Source organism: Lynx canadensis, chromosome B1 (assembly GCF_007474595.2).
Source record: "Lynx canadensis isolate LIC74 chromosome B1, mLynCan4.pri.v2, whole genome shotgun sequence".
Lineage (NCBI taxonomy): Eukaryota > Metazoa > Chordata > Mammalia > Carnivora > Felidae > Lynx > Lynx canadensis.
Window position 1 is genome coordinate 180,130,671 of NC_044306.2, and position 22,164 is coordinate 180,152,834.

The 22,164-nt window shown below is 36.2% G+C and overlaps 1 pseudogene; it reads left to right on the forward strand.

Moving 5' to 3' along the window:
* The first annotated feature begins 1,100 nt into the window (after window positions 1-1,100).
* Window positions 1,101-20,801, forward strand: LOC115513089 (annotated as a pseudogene).
* The last annotated feature ends 1,363 nt before the right edge of the window (window positions 20,802-22,164 follow it).

A 22,164-nucleotide genomic window follows, 5' to 3' on the forward strand; every position in this document is an offset into this window, starting at 1 on the left:
GCGCTGGGATGGAACCTGCTGAAGGGTCTCTCTCTCTCCCCCTCCCTCGGCTCCTCCCTCCCTCTCCAAAAACAGAAACAAAATACGATCAAAGCTCAATACTGATCATTATGAGGGAAACACAGATAACTATGACATAAATGCAAAAGAAAAAACAAAGTAAAAAGAGTAGACAATTCCAGGAGCCATCTCCCATGGGTTTTCCAATCCTATCTGATGGGGAAACTACAGCTAGAAGCAGCGGGTTCACACAGAGGAGTCCCCTCTGTCCTCCGGTCCAGCAGATCAGGCTGACTTAGGTAGAGCTCACTCTCCAGGACGATTGTCTTGTGCCTGGGGATTCCTGGATTGGCTCTGGGAGGAAGAGCTCTACTCCTCATTCTAGCCCAGACCCAGTGCTCTCTCCTTTCTGTGGGTTTGCTGACTCTCTGGCACTTGATGGCTCCCAGGTACTCTAGATATGCTCTCATCAAACGTTTTTAGATATAAAATCACCAAGAGTGGTTTGGACAGGATGAGTTAGGAAAGAAATATTAGATATTGACCCCTGGGTCCTAAAGTAGGAACTAAATTGAATTCTGTCCTTCAACAAAGTAAGATCAGGCTCTCTAATTTGTAGCATAATATTCCACAGAACAATGCCAAGTGCTCAAACTCGACACAAGGGAGGAAAAAAGACAAAGGAGACAGGGTGAGGGAGAGAATTATTGAGAGTCCTAAAAACAGAGTTTTTGTCTCCGTGTTTAAGAACACCAAAAAATTGGATGCCCGGGTGGCTCAGTGGGTTCAGCATACGACCCTTGGTTTTGGCTCAGGTCACGATCTCACCATTTCGTGAGTTTGAGCCCCGCATCGCACTCTGCGCTGACAGTGCAAAGCCTGCTTAGGATTCTTTCTCCCTTTCTCCCTGCCCCTCCCCTGCTCTCTCTACGTAAACAAATAAATGAACAACAATTAAAAAAAAATTAAAGAATAAAAGTTAACTTTAATTTTTTTATTTTTTTATTAATGAAATGACCCACCAGAATAGAGTTCCCTGATACTGTCTTAGGTCTCTAGGAATCTGTGTGCTTCTGGGGTAACAGAAGTAGGGGGGCTGCATGCATCCTGTCAAGGCACTTACATGCGGAGGAAAGGATGAGTTGGCAAACGAAGGGAGGCTACTGAATTGTAACTATCGGTACAAGTTCATACACACTGTGTTGGGAAACAAGTTGCAAGACTCGATTACAAAGGCTCATGTATATATGGTCAGAATTATGTAGAAGCCATCTGTACATTAGTGACTCTACCTAATTCTATTTTGTTAGACTTACCCTTGACCCTCATGCTGATACACTGTCGTGTGTAATTTACGATTTTTTATAAATATATTTTTGCATCCCATGAGATTACTATCTTTACCAAAATTTATGAGAAATCTCTCTCTCAAGGGGCGAGAGAAAAAAGCTGTCTTCCCTACCCCTGGTTTTGTGGACCCAGACAAAGACGGCCTCCGGCTTGTGTGAATCACCATGATTTTGAAAAATTGCCTGCAGTCTCATTTCTCCTGCCTAATTTTAATACCAATTGCTTACCTGTTTCAAAAATGAACCAGCAAACGGGAATGCTAATCCCGAACTCTCTGTCTTCCTCCATAATAGATTCAGCATTTTCGAGAAAATAATACCTTTATTTCAGTGAGCGAAAAGGCCTTGACAGACCTTTCTTCAAGTCACAAAACAACCAGTGACAAAACCACAGGGTACTATTATCGTCTTCCATCTCCAGAAGGAAAAGTGAGGGATGGACGGAGTTAGCTCCTCAGGATGACCTAGCTGATGACCACCCCCACGCCGGGCCCCGCAGCCTCTGTTGTCCCCTCTGTCCGGCCGGCGTGTGTCTGCACCACCCTCCTCCCCCTTGTCCTGTTGGAAGCATTTCTGCCATTTATATATTGCTGGCCAAGAAGTGACTCCTCAAATGCTTTGTGCATTACAAGGGATCGTTATTATATTAAACGAATTGTTTCCATGGAAGTATCCTCGACACACAAGGTTGCATCGGTTTCAGGTGTACAACGTGGTGATCCCACAATTCCACAGGCCATGCTGTGCTCACAACACGTGTGTGACTACCAGCTGCTCCGGTGATGATTTCTTGCCCAGTCTCTTAGCGATAAATTAAGCCAATAAGATTGGAATGTGAAACCTCAAGAGAAAGGCCCATGCGTAACGAATATGCTGATGCTGACGTATAAAATGAGAGTAGGCCGGAGCGAAAGAAGGTGGGCAGATTCGCATCACAGAGACCTTAGGGGCTTCCTGGCCTGCGGCCTCACTTCAATTTTAGTGTTCAATTCGTCAGTCGATTTATGATCTACCATGATTTCCTTCTTTTTTTTTTTTTGTTTCTGATGAGGCACCTGACCGAAAGAAAGTTATAATTCAGTGTGGTTTGTGGCTCTCTTGTTATAAAGTCTCTACTGACACCTCAAGGAAAACGGAAAGAAATCTTCTGATCAAATAATTAATAATATTGCCGAATGGCGTCTCGTCCATAATCGCCAAACCTTGTGGATGGCTTGCTTCTCAGTGTTCTCACGTAGTTGGACCTTCTTCCTCTAAGTTATGTAAATATGCTTTTATCTAAGGAAATAGTCACTCAAAACCACATGATTTGGGGTGCCTGGTGGCTCGGTCAGTTACGCCTCCTACTCTCCGTTTCAGCTCAGGTCATGGTCTCCTGGTTTTGTGAGTTCCAGGTCTGCGCCCCACTCGACGCTGACAGCGCGGAGCCTGCTTGGGACTTTCTCTCTCTTTCCCTCTCTCTCTAACCCTCCCCAGCTCACACTGTCTCTGTTTCTCTCAAAATAAATAAATAAACTGGAAAAAAAAATTAAAAACCCACATGTTTTTATTTACCATGTCCATTTTAGCTCGAGCTCATTTTTCTGTTTATTGATTGTCATAAAAATTAAATACAAAATAGATAAACATCTTGTGCCTCCTGACTTTAAGTACATTACAATTTTGATGAAAAAAAAATAGCCCTAAAAATGTACGATTGTTAATAATTTATTACTTCATTTCCTAAGAGGAAAAAAAAAAAAAAAGGAAAGAAAAAATAAAGTAGGGTAATGTAAATATATTTTTTCTTAAAATATTAGAAAAAGGGTAGAGTAATACAAAAATAACCAATGATAAGTTAGGTGGTCTGGATTCAATATCTGTATCTATCAGTAGGTCCCTTCACTGTCACTTTTTGAGGGCACACTTTCCTGGAAAACAACGGGGGTGAGACACTGAAAAGACTGGGAGCAGGGGGATTGTGAGGAGATCTAGATTGACTCATTCTGGCCATTAGAATCCTTAGGATTTTCTTGGAAGACTTCAAAGACATATATGAAATGAACTTTTGTACTTAATGTAGTGACAGAACATAATTTTTTTTAAGTTTATTTTGAGACAGAAAGAACACATGCATGTGCAGGGGAGGGACAGAGAGAAAGGAGAGAGAGAACTTTATGCAGGCTCTGTCCTGTCATCGTGGAGCCTGGAGACAAGAGATAAAAGACTGGATATCAGGAACCATGAGATCAGGACCTGTGCTGAAATTTAGAGTCGGTCGCTTAACTGACAGAGCCAGCCAGGCTCCCCTAGAACATAATTTTGGTAAATATTTTTATATATAGATATTATGGTCATATATTATTACTGCTGTTTTCAAGGGCAGTTATGAAGAAGTTTTGAGGAAAACTATGCAATTGGCGGAATATGCAATTTGAAAAAAAGTGTATGTGCAATTACAAACCACCAAAAATGATTGATCAGAAAATATGGAATTGATCTTATATACCCGCCAAAAAGCCCAAACAGGTACATATACATAGGTAAATAACATAGAGATAACTATCTGTGAGGCATTATGACCATGAATATTTTTAAAGATGTTTTCACATTGTCATTATTTTTTATTCTATTTGGATTGGAGGGGGTGAAATTCTTGGATATACTAAAATTAATGTTGTTGCGATGCACAGATACAGAGGGGGTTTTGATGTAATCTGGGAAATCAGTTAGATGGAGCTTGAATGGAAGCCCTGCAGCTTTCTAATGTCCACATTCTCAACTCCCTTCCTTGTAAAAGGGAGATAATTCCATGTCATAGGGTTATTGCAAGAAGGAAATAAAATACGTACGTAATGGGCACAGCACAACATAAGCTGTATTTACTATCATTACCGATCACGTGGAAAATTATCCTAGAGCATCCACATTGGTGGCCGTAGAAGGGTGATTAGAACTTTAGTATAGTAGAGAAGGAACAAGTGTTCCAGAAAGGGATAACTATACACAATATCTGTACCTAACTATATATACCATCCATAACTAACTATATATAACATCCATAACTAACCATACATAATATCCAATGTTCCCTTAAATTTAGCATCTGGTTTTAAGGAGACTAACTCAAAATCATGCATAGCATATTGAGCTAAGAGTCAGTGAGAAGAATCTCCCTAGAAACTCTGACTGGAAGATAATGAAGTTGCATATATTTAAAAAGCAACTTCATTGACATATGAACTGTCACAAAGGCTTACGTTGTCTAAGATTATCTGTGATTCTCCTATTTATTAAGAAGCAACATGATTGCTTCTCTCAATAAAATATTCATATGACAATGAATTCATTGTCATAATTAGTGGAAAGAACATAAAATATTCATTTTGTTTTCATTGTCCGTTTGAAAGAAAAAAGAAACATTATAAGGGGGAGAATACTCGATTAATATTTAAACGATAAGATATATTCTTTTTCTTAAAGTTCACTTACATTAAAGCACTGTAATAAATGTTATTTTTAGACTTCAGTAATTTTTTTTAAATGTTTTAATAAAATATAGCTGTTTTTTGGTAATTTTGTCTTTCTCTTTCTTCTTCTTACTTGAGTATACATCATTTGTCATGCAGGGAGTTACTGGATGCTACGATTCAGAAAAAGAGAGAGAGACAAAGAGACAGAGAAGATTCTTACTTCTCAATGACTGTGAATATGAGCTTGACTCGATAGAACTTCTCGTTTCCAGTATATAGTTAGATGGGTCAGGCTACATGCTGACTTGTGAACTCATTGTTCCCATAGGATTCATAAACAGAGATGAAACATCAGTTTATTTGGACAGATATTGACTGATGTTTCTCTTAAATAATATTGCTACTATAGTATACCAGCCAAGTACAGCAAAAAAAGAAGGAAGTTTGTCTCTTTCATTTTTTAATGGTAAGTTACATCTCTGGGGCATCTGGGTTGCTCGGTAGGTTAAGCGTCCAACCCTGGCTCAGGTCATGATCTTACTGTTCCTGAGTTGGGGCCCCGCATCGGGCTCTGGACTGACAGCTCAGAGCCTGGATCCTGCTTCAGATTCTGTGCCTCCTTCTCTCTCTGACCCTCCCCCGTTCATGTTCTGTGTCTCTCAAAAATAAATAAGCATTAAAAAAAATAGCAAGTTGCCTCTCAACATTTCCCTTCTTACACAACAAAGGGAAAATCTCCTCAATTATTGCTATACTGCTTGATATAGATTCAAAATTATAATAAAACTGTGAATTTCTAACAGTTAATTAACATACCATTTTGAATGCACATTTTGTATGAGTAATAATATATTGTAAACAATGTGAAATATTATGAAAGGAACAACATTTCTTTAAATGTTCCACAATTGCAAGAGTTTCACTTTGGAGTCCAAATTTTAAATTATTAATAATGGTAATACCATTGGATTTTATTTTTTTAAGTTTTAATTTTCTATTTATCTTTTAAAGAGTTTTTTAAGTTTATGTATTTTGATATAGCACATGCACATATGTGCATGTGCATATGAGCAGGGGAGGGGCAGAGACAAAGGAGAGAGTGATCCCATGAACTGTGAGACCATGACCTAAGCTGAAGTCAAGAGCCAGTCACTCAACCAACTGACCCACCCAGGCGCCCCAAAATTTTACTTTTTGAAGTGATCTCTACACTCAATGTGGGGCTCAAATCTATAAGCCTAACACCAAAAGTTACATGCTTTACTAACAAACCTATTTAGGTGCCCCAATACTATGGATTTTAAATTATGATATATATTTTTTATCCTGATATGCTCTTTTTATTTATCGTGGGACCCTAAATAAATTAATCTCTCTAAATATAAGATTCTTCATGTATAAAATGGCAATAATGATGATGATGATAATGATGATGATAAACACATATTTCATGGCTTTTTGAGAAGAGGTATGTAAGATAATTCATATATAGGATTTAGAATACTGCCTCCTTCACAGTACATATTTACTAAAAGGTGAAGTATTTTTTATTATAAAATCTTAGCAGTTATTTTGTGGTATATACTTGAATAAATAAACACTATTTAAATGACTACTTTTTCCTGATATGCTGAACTTGAATTTTGCATAATAAAATATGAAAAAAATGAAAGAGCATCACCACATATTTAATCACATATTATTCTTTATGTTAAAAAAGAAATTTTCAGGGCACCTGGGTGGCTCAGTTGGTTAAGTGCCTGACTTCGGTCAAGTCATGATCTCGTCATTCATGGGTTCAAGCCCCTCATCAGGCTCTGTGTTGACAGATCAGAGCCTGGAGCCTGCTTTGGATTCTGTGTCTCCCTCTCTCTTGCCCCTCCCCCGCTCTCTCTCTCGCTCTCGCTCTCTCTCAGAATAAATAAATGTTAAAACATTTTTTCTTTCATTTTATGAAAACTGTTATAAATATTCTAGAAAGACTTAAACTCTTCAAAATATCCTTTTTTTCTCTTGCCTTTCTGTTAGTTAAATTCCCTGAATGAGCTTAAGTGACACAGTCTTAATATTTATATGTCTAGGAAATATTAGCATGGGAAAAATCTCATAGGCCCTATCAATAACATATTAGCAAATCCAATCCAATGATGTATAAAAACAATTATACATTATGACCAGTTTATCCCAGGTATGCAAGGATGGTTCCACATTAGAATATCAATTGATGTAATCCATCATATAAATAAACTAAGTAAGGATTATAACAGTATTATATCAATAGATGCAAAAAAAGCTAGGTATAGAGGTGAACTTCCTCTACTTAATAAGAATATCTACAAAAACCCCACGGCAAATATTATACGTAATACAGTAGACTCCCTCCCCGCCCCCCTCACCACACAAATACAATCTGTAGTTTTACTTTCTGAAGTTTCAGTGACCTGTGGTCAACCACAGTTCAGAAGCAAGTGATAGTATCCTAACACTACGTCACAGTGCCTACATCATTCACCTCATTGCATCTATCACATAGATATTTTCACATCACCACAGGAAGAAAAAAGGTGAATACAATATAATACAGTTTGACAGACAAAGAGAGACCATATTCACATAACATTTATTACAGTATATTATTATAATTATTCTGTTTTATTATTGTTGTTAATCTCTTACTGTGCCAAATTTATGAATTAAACCTTATTTTACCTATTTACTTATTTACAGGAAAATCATATAGATATAGGCTTCAGTAGTATCTGGAGTTTTAGGTGTCTACGAGGGGTCTTGAAACATATCCTTTGTGAATAAACGGAACTATCACAGTGAGAAACTCGAAATTTTCCTTCCTAAGATCAGGTAAAAGACAAAGATGTCCCATGTCCCCACTCCTTTTCAACATTGTGCTGAAAGTTCTAGCTAAAGCAATAAGAACAGAATAGGAAATAAAAGGCATACAGATTTGAAAGGAAGAAATAAAACTCTCTGCTCCCACATGACAAGACTGTCTATATGGAAAATACAAAAGAACTGGGGTGCCTGGATAGCTCAGTTAGTTGAGCATATGAGTCTTGATTTCAGCTCAGGTCATGATCCCAGGGTCGTGGGATCAAGCCCTGCATCAGGCTCTACGATCAGTGTGGATTCTCTCTCTCTCCCTCTGCCCCTTTCCCCCATTTGCTCCCTTTTTCTCTTTCTAAAATAAAAATCTTTAAAAATAAATGAATAAAAAGAAAATGCAAAAGTACTGACAAAAAAACAAATGAAAAACAAACCCTCCTGGAACAATAATTCATTATAATAAGGTTGCAGTATACAAGGTCCTTACGACAAGATTGCAAATACAAGGTCAATCACTTTTCTATATACCAGCAGAGAACAAATGATTTGATTAAAAAACATAATTAACATGAGTACCCCCCTAAAATGTACTAGTTAAGTATATATCTAACATAATATGTACAATATCTTTATTAAAAAAAACTACAAAACTATGATTCATACAACTAAAGAAGAATTAAATCATTGGAAAGATATTCCATGTTCATGTATAGAAAGACTCAATATTGTAAAGATATTAGTTCTTCCCATCTCGATGTATAGATTCAAAGCAACCTCAGTCAAATCTCACCAAGTTATTTTGTGGAAAACAGCAAACTGATTCTAAAGTTCATATGTCTCTTCTGTTCCAGAATAGACAACAAAACATTTAAGTTGAAGGACTGACACTACCCAAATGTAAGACTTACTATAAAGCTTCATTAATTAAGACAGATTGGTACTATTGCAAGAATAGATTAAAAACAAACAAAACAAAACACAAAGCAAAAAACAAAAAAACAAAACGAACAAAAAACCCATTGATATAGAATAGAAAACCAAGAAACAGATCCTCATGAATACAGACAACTAATCTTTGATAAAGGAACCAAGACATTAAAATAAAACAAAAAGTGGTCTTTTGGGGTGGCTTGGTTAAGCGTCCAACTCTTGATTTCAGTTCACGTCATGATCTCACAGGTTTGTGAGTTCGAGCCCCACATCAGTCTCCACACTGTCAGTGCACAGCCTGCTTGGTATTCTCTCTCTCTGTCTGCCCTTCCTCTCTCTCTCTCTCTCTCTCTCTCTCTTTCTCAAAATAAATAAATAACTTTAAAAAATGGTCTTCTCAGCAAAATAAGCCTGGGACAATTGGACATACATATAAAAAAGTAAATTTATACACAGTATTTACACCCTTCACAAAAATTAACCCCAAATGGATCATAAATCTAAGACAAAAATGCAAAACTGTAAAACTCCTAGAAAATAACATAAGAGAAACTGTAGATAGCCATGATTATGGCAATGACTATTTGATACAACACCGAGGGCATGACCCATGAAATAAGTAATTGATAAGCTACTATTTTATTAAAATTAAAAAAAAAAAAAACTTCTGTTCAGTGAAAGATAATGTCGAGAGAATGAGAACACAAACCACAGAAGTGGAGAAAATATTTGCAAAAGACATACTTGTAAATGACTGTTACCCACGATGTAGAAGAATCCTTAAAATCCAAGATTAACAACCACTCTGAGGTAAAAAGAGGGGGGTAATTACTTCAACAGATACTTCAGCTAAGAAGATGTATGGATGACAAGCATATGAAAAGATGCGAAGCATATGTTACTAAGAAAGGCACATTAAAAACGAGGTATCACTAATACCTATTAAAATGGCCAAAATCCGAAACACTGCTGCCATCAATTGCTGGCAAGGATGTGTAGCAACAGGAACTTTCAGGAATTGCCGGTCAGAATACAAAATGGCCCCTTTCAACTACCGAAAGTAGTTGAAAAGTTAAGCCACACACAAACTTGTGCACAGATGTTTATAGAAACTCTCTTCGTATTATCAAAGCTTGGAAGCCATCCAGATGTCCTTTGAACAATGAACGGACCAATAGTGGTCTATCCAGAGAATAGAATATTATTCAGTGCTAAAAAGAAGTGAACTGTTAAACTATGAAAAAACCTGGAAGAACCTTACTACATTACTACATGAAAGAAGCCAATCTGGAAAGGCTACCTGTTGTATAATTCCACATATATGACACTCTGGAAAAAGCAAAACTATGGAGGCAGTAGAAAAATCAGTGTTTGTCAAGTGTTGGGGTAAGGAAAGGTGAATAGGCAGAGAACCAAGGAATTTTAGGGCTGTGCAAATATGCTGTATGATACCATAATAAAGGAACGCGTGTCATTTACATTATACAAGCTCATAGGTTGTTTAACACCAAGAGTGAACTAAGTAAAGTAAGCTATGGATTTTGGGTTATTATGATGTGTCAATGTAGGTTTGTCAAATCTAACAAATGTCCCATTCTGGCTGGGGATGTCGATTAGGGGGCTAGCTATACATATTTGGGGCAGGGGCAAATAGCAAATCTCTGTATCTTCCTCTCAGTTTTGGTCTGACCCTAAAACTTCTCTAAAAATCTAAAGTCTTGGGGCACCTGAGTGGCTCAGTCAGTTGAGCGCCTGACTTCAGCTCAGGTCATGACCTCGCAGTTTGTGAGTTCCAGCCCCGTGTCGGGCTCTGTGCTGGCAGCTCGGAGCCTGGAACCTGCTTCAGAATCTGGGTCTCCCTCTCTCTCTGCCCCTCCCCTGCTTGTGCTCTATCTCTCTAAAAAATAAATAGACATTAAACATTTTTAAAATAAATAAAAATATAAAGTCTTAATAAAATATTAAAAAAAAAACCTCACAATCAAATGAATGGCATAGGCTTTGTTTATATACACTGTTCAGTATCAATAACAGTCCAAACATACAGCACAGGAAGCTGCCTACTCTGGGTTTTGTTTTGTTTTTGTTTTTTTTTACTTGCCTGGACCAGAAAAGAAACCCATAGTTATTTTGCCATCATCCTTTTCACAAGCCCGATAAAAATGAGGCCATTATATCCAATCATGCCAGTCGTCACAGAAGTGACTATAGACTTTTGTTGTCTTTGTCAGTGGTAAATTCCACGAATCTTGTGTCTTCTTGATGTCAAGTTTTCGCATTAAAGTTGCCAAAATTCTAGCACAATAAGGATGTACTTACAGCTTTTAGAATAAAGCTAGGGCTTTTTTTCCTTACTTCAAAAAAACTCTGAGGTTTAAGAGGAAATAAAATGGCCTTCGATTTACTTCATAATGCAAAGAACATGAAATCAACTCTAAATCAGCAACTATAGACACTTCTATCCCATACACACACATATACACACACTGTATTTATTGTAGTAGGTGTAAGTTCATTATTTTTGGAACATTTTGTTGTGTGGTGTAATGGGCATTTTTGTTGTTGTTGTTGTTGTTAATCTGTCTACTTTTTGTTAATTTGTGACTGATGATTCTAAAGCATGCCAATTAGAAAAGGTTAATCTGGGATTTAAGATTATTTTAAGGTAATTCCCCAAGTATGGTTTCCTATAAGAAAATTTAATCGACACTCAGTTCAAAAGTAGCATAATCACCATATTTAAATGTCTCTATGATGAACTATGAGCATTCACCAATTGATCTTCTAAATGTTTCCAATCAATAATTTTCCAGCAGTTTAAAAGAAAGGAACTACATAGACAGCATATTTCCTACTTGAGGAGCATGTGTTTTATCCATGTACTGTGAGAATACATTATTTTGTGTTGAAATATTTATCCATATTTCTCATTAGTTTGTCCGTGCAACTGTATCTTGTTCATTAGAGACTGGACAGTTAAAACTTGGCATATTGTGAGAAAGCCTTGGTGTTTCACATCTTTCAATCTCAACTAACATATAGATATGAATCTTGTTCAAATCTTCAAAAGGCACCAAATATATACATATAAACATATATATATATAAAAGTCACCAAATATATATATAAATACATATGTATAAACATATATATAAATATATATATATGTTTGTGTGTATATGCACATATACATATATATATACAAATATATATGTATATATACAAATACATATATAGTCCACTTCAATGCATATCTTTTTCCACTTAAACTTTTTTGTTTTGAAAGTTATATCAGAACATTTTACTATTGGTGAGAAGAGTAGATAATACTATTCTCATTATATATTGTCATTAAAAGTGGCATGTTTTAATACATTTCTTTGTGGAAAAATTTATCTCATTTTAAGTTAAAAAGTAGGTTTTGCGGGGCGCCTGGGTGGCGCAGTCGGTTAAGCGTCCGACTTCAGCCAGGTCACGATCTCACGGTCCGGGAGTTCGAGCCCCGCGTCAGGCTCTGGGCTGATGGCTCGGAGCCTGGAGCCTGTTTCCAATTCTGTGTCTCCCTCTCTCTCTGCCCTTCCCCCGTTCATGCTCTGTCTCTCTCTGTCCCAAAAATAAATAAACGTTGAGAAAAAAAAAAATTAAAAAAAAAAAAAGTAGGTTTTGCTTTGCTGTATCTTTTGTGTCTACCACATTTCACAGGAATCCTCGATCACAATTGGGTACATATATATATATATATATATATATACACATATATATATGTGTGTGTGTGTGTATATATATATATATACATATATATAAGTATATATATACATATATATACATATATATATATATAAACTCCACTTCAATGCATCTTTTTCCATTTAAACTTTTTTTGTTTTAAAAGTTATATCAGAACATTTTATATATATGCATATATATATGTATATATATATATGCATATATATGCGCATATATATGTAAAGTCCACTTCAATGCATATCTTTTTCCATTTAAACTTTGTTTTGAAAGTTAATCAGAACTTTTTACTATTGGTGAGAATAGTAGATAATGCTATTCTCATTATATATTTTCATTAAAAGCGGCATGTTTTAATACATTCCTTTGTGGAAAAATTAATCTCATTTTAAGTTAAAAAGTAGGTTTTGCTTTGCTGTATCTTTTGTGTCTACCACATTTCACAGGAATCCTTGATCACAATTGGGTACTTCTTTCTGAGTACTAGGAAAAAAAAAAGTTTAAGTTTGAGTTAAAAATAATAGTACAACCAGGTACAAAAATTAAAAAGAACACAATGGTAAAATATGAGGAAATGAACTTGAAGGAAGATCACTTGTTTTCAAGGCTTTTCTTTCACCAACTAGTTGCAGGACTATGATGGGTTGTCATTTTTGGGGTTTTGTTTTGGTTTGTTTTTTTAACCAATGACTATTTCTTCCAATTGCTATAATCTTCCACTGGAAATCTAGAGACCACGACAGTAAACAACAATAACAAGACATTTATTTGGTGCCAATTCTCTCCCATGTGCTCATTTTCTCATTTAAACCTAATACAAACCAAAGAACTAGGTCTTATTATTAAATTTATTTTATACATAAACTGAGGCTCAGAAAATTCCTAAATCAATCAGGGCCATACAACTAAAGAGAGAAGGAACTAGGATTTGAGGTTAGGATTCTCTGATTCTACAGCCCATTCACTTAAACTTTTACTGTATTACTTACGTTAGTGTCTAATGTAAGTAGACAGTTGTTCTAAGTGATAGTTAACTATGAATAAGGATTGGAACGTTATTTCTTTAATAATTTTTGCTATCAGTATTAGATTCCTTTATTTAACAGTATGTGACAAAAATTAAATATTAAAGTATTAAATAAAACAATATTTTATTATAACATGCATCATATTTTGGAGCAAAACTTAAAGAAATACACATACTACTTATAGCCTGTCCATGCAAATGCTCAGTAGTAAATGTTCTAATGTTTCTATGACTGTCCTTTGGTGTTGATCAGATCTAACATCTCCCAAACACTGTGGTTCACAGATCTTACTGGAAATGTGTGACGTTCTTAAACGGCTACAATTTTTAGTAGAAATTTTAAAGCCAGTAGCTTATCTTTGCTATATCTATGCTTAACCCAGTACGAATAGCTGTGTAAGAAAGAGAGTAGGTTTTCTGCCTTTTCAGCCATATGAATTATTTCTTTGTAAGTTTATTTTCTTTCCTTGGAAGGAAACCAAATAGGTGTGATAGCATGTTGGCTAGAATGTTATTTGTAAAGTCATAGCAAAATTTTTAAAATTTCAATAGAGATCTTTAGCAAAGTACTATTTACTCTGGCATTTAACCTCCTAATCTCTTCCAATTAGATAACATAATCTGAACTATATATATTGGTTATTTTCATTAAATAATTGTTGCGTCAATAGTTTCTTGCCCTTCCTTTTGAAACTAATGATCTAAACAGACATGTGGCAAAGACTTGTTAAAAGTAATTCATAATAGATCATATATTCTTTCTTTGTTTTGGAGGCTATATATTGGAAATATCTTTGACACAGAACGGTTGGTGATTAGGATAAAAATGTATGTGAAAATATTAACGTATTGATCACATTTGTAAATGCACTGTGTAAGAGGTGGATGAATTTTCTGTTATGGGCCAGATGATAAATATTTTAGGTTTTGCAGGCCAGTCTTTGTCACAGCTACTCAGCTCTGGCATTGTATTATGAAAGCAGTCATAGATAGTACATAAACAAATGTGGCTGTGTTGTAGTAAACTTTTATTTTAAAAAATAGCAATGGGCCCTGAATTATATTTCATATGGTAACTTTAACTTATTTTTACAATTAATCAATGGTCAATATTATACTATATACCATAATCATATAAGAAAATCTATAGAGAGTTCAGCCATCAGAAGGACAAAAATTAAATGTTTACATATACATATACAAACCAGTACTTTTTATAATTGTCTTGTACGTTATGTGATATAAATATGTTTGGGGCGCCTGGGTGGCGCAGTCGGTTGGGCGTCCGACTTCAGCCAGGTCACGATCTCGCGGTCCGTGAGTTCGAGCCCCGCGTCAGGCTCTGGGCTGATGGCTCAGAGCCTGGAGCCTGTTTCCGATTCTGTGTCTCCCTCTCTCTATGCCCCTCCCCAGTTCATGCTCTGTCTCTCTCTGTCCCAAAGATAAATAAAAAAAAAACGTTGAAAAAAAAATTTTTAAAAAAATATGTTAGTGGTCAAGAGGGGAGAGTAATCAGTGAAGATTTAGGTACTGGAGAGAGTAAGCCAGGAGAGAAAATTTATTCACATATCGAGCAAAGAGAAGACTGGTCTCTACCTAATTTCACATTGCTTTTTAATTCCATCAGCTTTTTTAAAATTTATTTTATTTTATTTATTTTTATTTTTTAATTTTTTGCAATTTTTTAAAATTTTTCAAATATAATTTATTATCATGTCAGCTAACATACAGTGTATACAGTGTGCTCTTGACTTCGGGAGTGGATTCTCATGATTCTTTGCATACAGCACCCAGTGTTCATCCCAACAAGTGCCCTCCTTAATGCCCATCAGCCATTTTCCCTTCACCCCGCACCCCCATCTATGTATTTAAGAGTCTCTTACGGTTTAATTCCAGCAGGTTTCTTAATTCCAGCGCACCCACTTACAATTCCCCCAACAATATCCCCCTGAAATATTTTGTGGTCCCCTTACATTTAATTCTCTTTCCCATATTCAGATTCATGTGTATGCATTGACATTGTATCCATTTTTCAATTCCAGTATCAAAACATATATTCTTCAGAAAGCATTTTATGATTCCTTCCAAGTATTCCTCACTGTTGAATACCCAGGCCATTTGTACCACCCACATTCTATACATTAATATCACTTTGTGTGTGTTTCTCCCCCACTCTTATACTAGTCCTCAAATTACTTGAAGGTCTTTCTTATTTGTATAATTTGATGATATCTAGTCACCAGACCAAAATACTTGAGACATAGAATAGGGTATCTGGATTGAATTAAATGCCTTCAATATGAATTGAAAGGAAGGTATAAACTCTTGTACCCAGGGAACCAACAAGTGTTTGAAACTTAGTGCTACCAAGAGCTGAATAGTGCTTATAGCTGTATCCAGTATTTTAAATTAACCCTTTTTAACTGGTGTTTCCATAAGCCTGGACCAACATCATGATGGTAGTATTCATTATGTTAGTGTTTTTCCCACTCTTTTCAACACTGATGTCAAAGTGTGTACTCTGGAAAAGATCACTACTCAGTCACTAGTACGGTTTCCTGAGCTACTTGAATACGAAAATACCTCCCCATATTTTGAACACGGACTCTTATCTCCACAAGAATCTTTAAACTAGTCATCTACCTGCAAATGTTTCACTAATTTGGTAAGAATGTTTTTACCCGTTTTCCCAGTTTGTGATATCTTGGTTGGGAACTTTCGCTTCAAGGGTCTATTTGGACTGACACAGGCATCATACCAAAAGAGAGATTTGCTATCACCAAAGAAACAAATCTAAATACATGGCAGTCTTAAGAATGGGTTATTTGAAGGCAAGGAACTGAAAAATGGAAATCCATGTTATGTGGTATCAAAACATTTGATTAAACAATCACTTGAGATAGTTTGACAGTCAGAATACATAGTTAATGATGTTGTAGCATTCAGAGAAGAAATCGCGCATCAGAATGATAGTCGTCAAAGGTGCCTGTACCACCTGTATTTGACAAGATATTACAAGAAATTATTTCAGTAAATAATCTATTTGAAAGCAGGGATAAAAGAGTATACAAAGACTTCAGAAATTTTATGTTGGAAGTAGATATTGCTCCTTAACCCTAAGAAAATGAAGATCAAAATAAGGAAAGTCATAATAAAAATATCAAACTCCAAATTGCAAGGGGGTCAAATCAAATGGAGAACCATTACATCTATTGCTAAAGCCTCTGAAAGAATTCGTGTGTTTTTTTTTTTTTTCAGAAAGTCTCTTTTGTTGGAAAAATTGTTCAGAAAAAGGTTGAATGTTGCAATATGCTTACTAAATTTGATAAGCTCAAGCTATTTGTGAATAAGTCTAGGGAAAGAGGGATGTCCCTCCCAAACAGAACAGTCATTGTAGTTACTGGCACATGGAACTGATTGGACTCCAATTGTTAAGAAGGTAGATAAGTTACTGAGAGAGTCATACTGCCTAAAGAACCATAACTTACACTAAAAGAGATTGCAACTGTCTAAGACTTAAAACAAGCTTTCTCTGAAAAGGAATATGGATGGGAAGGTTATTCAGTCCTCAGGAGGATATAGTTTTCTACTTTGAACATCAGATGTGGCCAGAAATGGCAATAGAGGGTAAAATCTGTGAAAGACATGCAAAGAGTCACAGAAAACATTAGGCTGAGAAAACACTGCTCCCGCAGAGCAGAATCAGAGAATATTCAAAGAACATTCCTCACCACGAGGGTAAGGATATCTCAAAAGTTTGCCCAGTGGTGGTTTCAGGATTGCTATAGATTACTACCTGCTGTGTATCTTACACCCCCCACAACTTTTTTTTTGAGTGGGGGAGAAGGACAAAAGGAGAAAGAGAGAGAAAGAATCTCAGACACGCACAGAGCCTCACCCAGCACTCTATCCCACATGAGATCATGAACCAAGCTGAAGTCAAGAGTCCTATGCTCAACTGACTGAGCCACCCAGGCATCTTCCCCTTTCTAAATGTGTTATTGATTGCAGTTTTCCAGCATATGTTGTACCATTATATATTGGGGTGTGAGGGCCAATGACATATATATCTGGATCAAGAAAAGTCATATCTGGTTTTGCTATAGAGAATTTCACATATCACCTCCATGCAAACACCAACATATATCACTTTCAGATTGTCATTATGATGAGTTAGTGCTTAAGACTTGTTTACTTTGAGAGGTGAGTAAGCCTATATTATACGCAGAAAGAAGAGTGAATCAGATATTTGGTGATCACAAGGGTAAATTTTGGTGGTCATAAAGTGTTCAGCAAACCCTTCTGTCATCTTCTCCTTTAAGGTACTTACCAAGAATGCCCTCTTTGGCCCACTTCTAAGCGGATGTAGCCATGTAACAGATATGGATTTTGAGTTGTGAGTGGAAAAGCTGATATTTAATTTCATTTAGCTCTGAAATGGTGACCAGTAAAATTTGAGATGATGGCCATAAGTCAAAGATGAGTATGTGGAACAGAGTGTCTGGCTATACTTCAATGGGGATGAAAGGCAGCAAGAAATATGCATTTGTGGTTTTCAAGTCACAGAGATTTTTGGAGCATGTTTGTTATGGAGTTATTTGACCTATGCTGACAGAGCATACCTTTTCTAAGTTAATAGGATGAGATGTTTCTTTCTTATATATACATATATGAAGCGTATATATATATATATATATATATATACACACACATATATATACATATATATGTATATGTATATATATGTATATGTATATGTATATATGTGTGTATATATGTATGTATATATGTATACATATATGTATATGTATATGTATGTGTATGTATATGTATATACATATATACATGTATATATATGTATATGTATATGTGTATATGTATATGTATATGTATACATATATGTATATGTATATGTGTATATGTATATATATGTATATGTATATATATGTATATGTATATGTGTATATATTTTTTTTTCAAAAAAACCCTAAAAATGGATTATATGCATAACAACAAAGTATTTTAAGGACCTCCCATTAAGAAAGAGAAAGTATGTTTTTATCAAGACAATACAAATCTAAACAAAAAAGTCAGTATCACATACAAACTTATTTAAATATGAGGAATCCATTATTAATACCCTATATTTCAGTACCATGTGAGTGAAAGCTGTAAATAACGTCACACAGATAACAAATTTGTCATACTGAACCTCTGAAAGGATGTCATATAAGACTGAGGCTTCTGATTGCTTCCATTCTGCCTCAATTTTCAGAACTAACCTAAGTTAATCTGAGAATTAATCCAGTATATATTTTTTTTAAATATATATCTGAGGGGTGCCTGGATGGCTCAGTCGGTTGAGCATCCAACTCTTGGTTTCAGCTCAGGTCATGATCTCACAGTTTTGTGAGTTCAAGCCCCATGTTGGGTTCTGCAATGGCAGCAAGGAGCCTGCTTGGGATTCTCTTATCCTCTCTCTCTTCCCCTCCCTTTCTCTCTGTCTCTCTGTCCCTCTCTCCCTTTCAAAATAAATCAGCACTTAAAAATAATAAAGAATAAAATATATTCTTTTTTGCTGCTTTTGCCAGAGCCAGGCTGACAAGAATGCTGTCTCTAGAAGACAGTTATGTACCTGATTCTCTTTGAAAGTTAGGAATGTATAAACTGCCCAATATTTCTCTCATGTCTCAATAGAGCCAAAAACTCTAATGTTAATATTGTTGATGGTTCAAAGAAAATCTTCATATCAAGATACATTCTTTAGCATTGAAACGTCCAAAGATCACTGAATTCAAGGCCTTCAAATCCAGAGATATTTCACAACAAGTTTTGTTCCTAGTTTTTGCTTTTGCTTTTTCCAGTATTTTCCCATAACCAAAGAAGATAACAGAGGTAGAATCTTAAAAACTTTTCACACCTGTACAACTAGATGTGTGACTCCAAAATCAATCTAGTAAGCATTTTAAGGGGCATTGGTGGAAAAGAGACACAGAGATGTGCTGAAAAAATAAAAGAAAAAAGAAAAACATAGCCACATAGCAAACTGATAACGTAAATATAATAGAGGGCAAGATGCCACTGACTGGATGCACTTTACTCTGCATATCTGCACTACAAGAAAAATCATTAAATTATCCTAAATATGTATTTCTTGCCTTTGTTATTCCTTCTTCTCTCAGTCCATTTAAGGATCCAAAAATGAGGTTTTCATCTCTTAACAGTAATATAAAATACCTCATCTGTCACAGAAATGACTTGCCTGTCTGAGATGGCCACCCCACTGCCTCCAGAATTCAGATAAAGTTCAAGAATATTAATAATTATTCAACCTAAAGTGTGAGTCCTACTTGTCATAGAAAAACAAGAACGCATACATGAGATCTGTTATTAGTGGCTCCTTTCACTGCTGGCCTACTTTTAGTGCCACCATAACTAATATCAGCAACACATCAATAAAGAAAAAAAATAAAGAAATAGAAACTTGAGAGTCTTTCCAGCCATGGCCTACAGCCACCGTTCTGCTCCAACACAGGTGCTGCGCCAACCTTGACCTCTCCATGTTTTCCCCAGGTAAATCTTGATTTTTCGGGGTAGTTCCACTTTTTATTCCAAATTCCGATCCCCACGGGTCCCTTTATTTTCAAAAGCCAATCTGTTTGTATGAGGTTGGTCCATCATGCAAAGTCAGTTCAAGAGATTTTCTTTGATTACTCTATATTCTTCCTTTTCCCCCTATTTCCACACTGAAAAAAAAAAAAAAAACAATGTTTATTAAAAATCACATAGATTAGGCTCTTACATGGCCTCCTCAGCCTTTCTTTGATTGTATCTCGCGTTTTTTCGCAAAAGAAATAAACATGATAACTGTGTTTGCAGCCGCAGCCACGCCCCCTCGCTCGCTAATGCCAGCACCGCCTCTAGGTCCCTGTGCTCCAGCCGAAGAAGGGGGTAAAGGAAGGATGTCTCAGTACCAGGGCTCCTACAGAGCTGACTGCCCGCAAATCGACCGGTGGTAAAGCACCGAGGAAGCAACTGACTACAAGAGGCGCTCACACGAGTGCGCCCTCTACTGGAGGGGTGAAGAAACCTCATCCTTACAGGCCTGGTTCCACGGGCACCCCGCAAAATTCGAGCTTGTCAGAAGTCCCCTGAACTTCTGATCCTGATCCTCAAACTTCCTTTCCAGCATCTGCTGTGAGAAATTGCTCGGGACTTCAAAACACATCTGGGCCTCCAGAGCGCAGCTGTTGGTGCTTTGCAGGAGGCAAGCAAGGCCTATCTGGCGGGCCTCTTTGAAGACACCAACCTGTGTCACGTGCCAAACGAGTAACAATTACGTCCAAAGATATCCAACTAGCACACGGCGTATGTGGAGAATGTGCTTAAGAAACCACCCTGATGGAAAACATTTCATTCTAAAAAAAAAAAAATCTCTTCTTCCTGTTATTGGTGGTTCTGAACGTTAGCTATCCCCCCTGCCACCCCCACCATGGGGTCAAAAGTACCTAAGTATATCATTGCAAATAGAAAGCTGGGGGACAGAAATCAGGCATTGGCAGTGTCTCCATTTTCATTTGTATGTGAATTTTTAATATAAATGCGTGCATGAATGCACGTCAAAATGTTTCAGTGAACACGTTTCAGCAGTTCAACCTTATAACAATTATAAATAAACCTGTTAAGTTTTTTGGACAATGCCAGCACTTGGATTTTTTTTTAAAACAAGTAAATTTCTTATCGACGACAACTAAATGGTGTTTGTAGCATTTTTATCATACGGTAGATTCCATCCATTCACTCTACTTTTCTAACTGAGTTGTCCTACATGCAAGGACCTGTTTTTAATGCTGTCTGTCTTCTGTGCTGTTCCTGTAAGTTTGCTATTAAAATGCATTAAGCTATAAAACAAAACAAAACAAAAAACCGTAAGTCCAAGAAATTTACATTTTTATAAAGGTCTCCCTCTAGTCCTCTCTATTTCCCTAACGCTCAGGTTTGAAAAATAAAAACTCCTATTGAAGCACACAAATCTATGGACATAACTTTACTTTCATGATTACAGCCAACCCAATAAATACCTGGTCAATTCTTCTACTGAAACAGCTAATAATGCTGGATTATCATACATTTAAAAATTGTTTAATTTTATCGGTAGCCCGGAAATTGAAATCTTAATGCCAAAATTTAAGTGAACTCACAGAGGTAAGTGGACCATAAAACCCTCTTTCACCTCAAGGCTATTTACTCACTTATATTCTTCAGCTTTAGTTTCTGCAACCTTTTGGGAGAAAAGACACAGGTAATAAAACTTAGGTTTCTTCTTAGCGAGAACTCCCTAAGGTGATACATCATTAGCCTAAGAGTGAAATAGAAGGAAAATCCATCACTCGCCAGTACCCTCATCCTTCCACCTCTTCATAAGAAGAGGAAAATTTACCTGTCTCCTGCACTTGTGCTCAAGATAGGGAGAAAGATGTAAATAAATGTAAAACAATAAAACAAAAAACAAAGAGAATTTTGCCCTGTAAGATGTTCTAACCATAAGCCAAGTTTGAAATCAAATTCATCCTGGAGGGATGATGTGGAAGGAAAAAAAAATCATGCAAAATCGGTTTAAAATTATCCCTGGATTGCCAGTATCTCCAGGATTGGGATACTGGGAGTAGGAAATAGAAATCATCTTGAGAAGAAGAAGAAACTACTTCACAATCAGGTACGAAACAACTCTTACTAGTAAAATTCCAGAGACTATAAACATATAATACATGCAAGTCCTATCAACACAGAATTTTATAACTCATAAAAACAAACAACACTT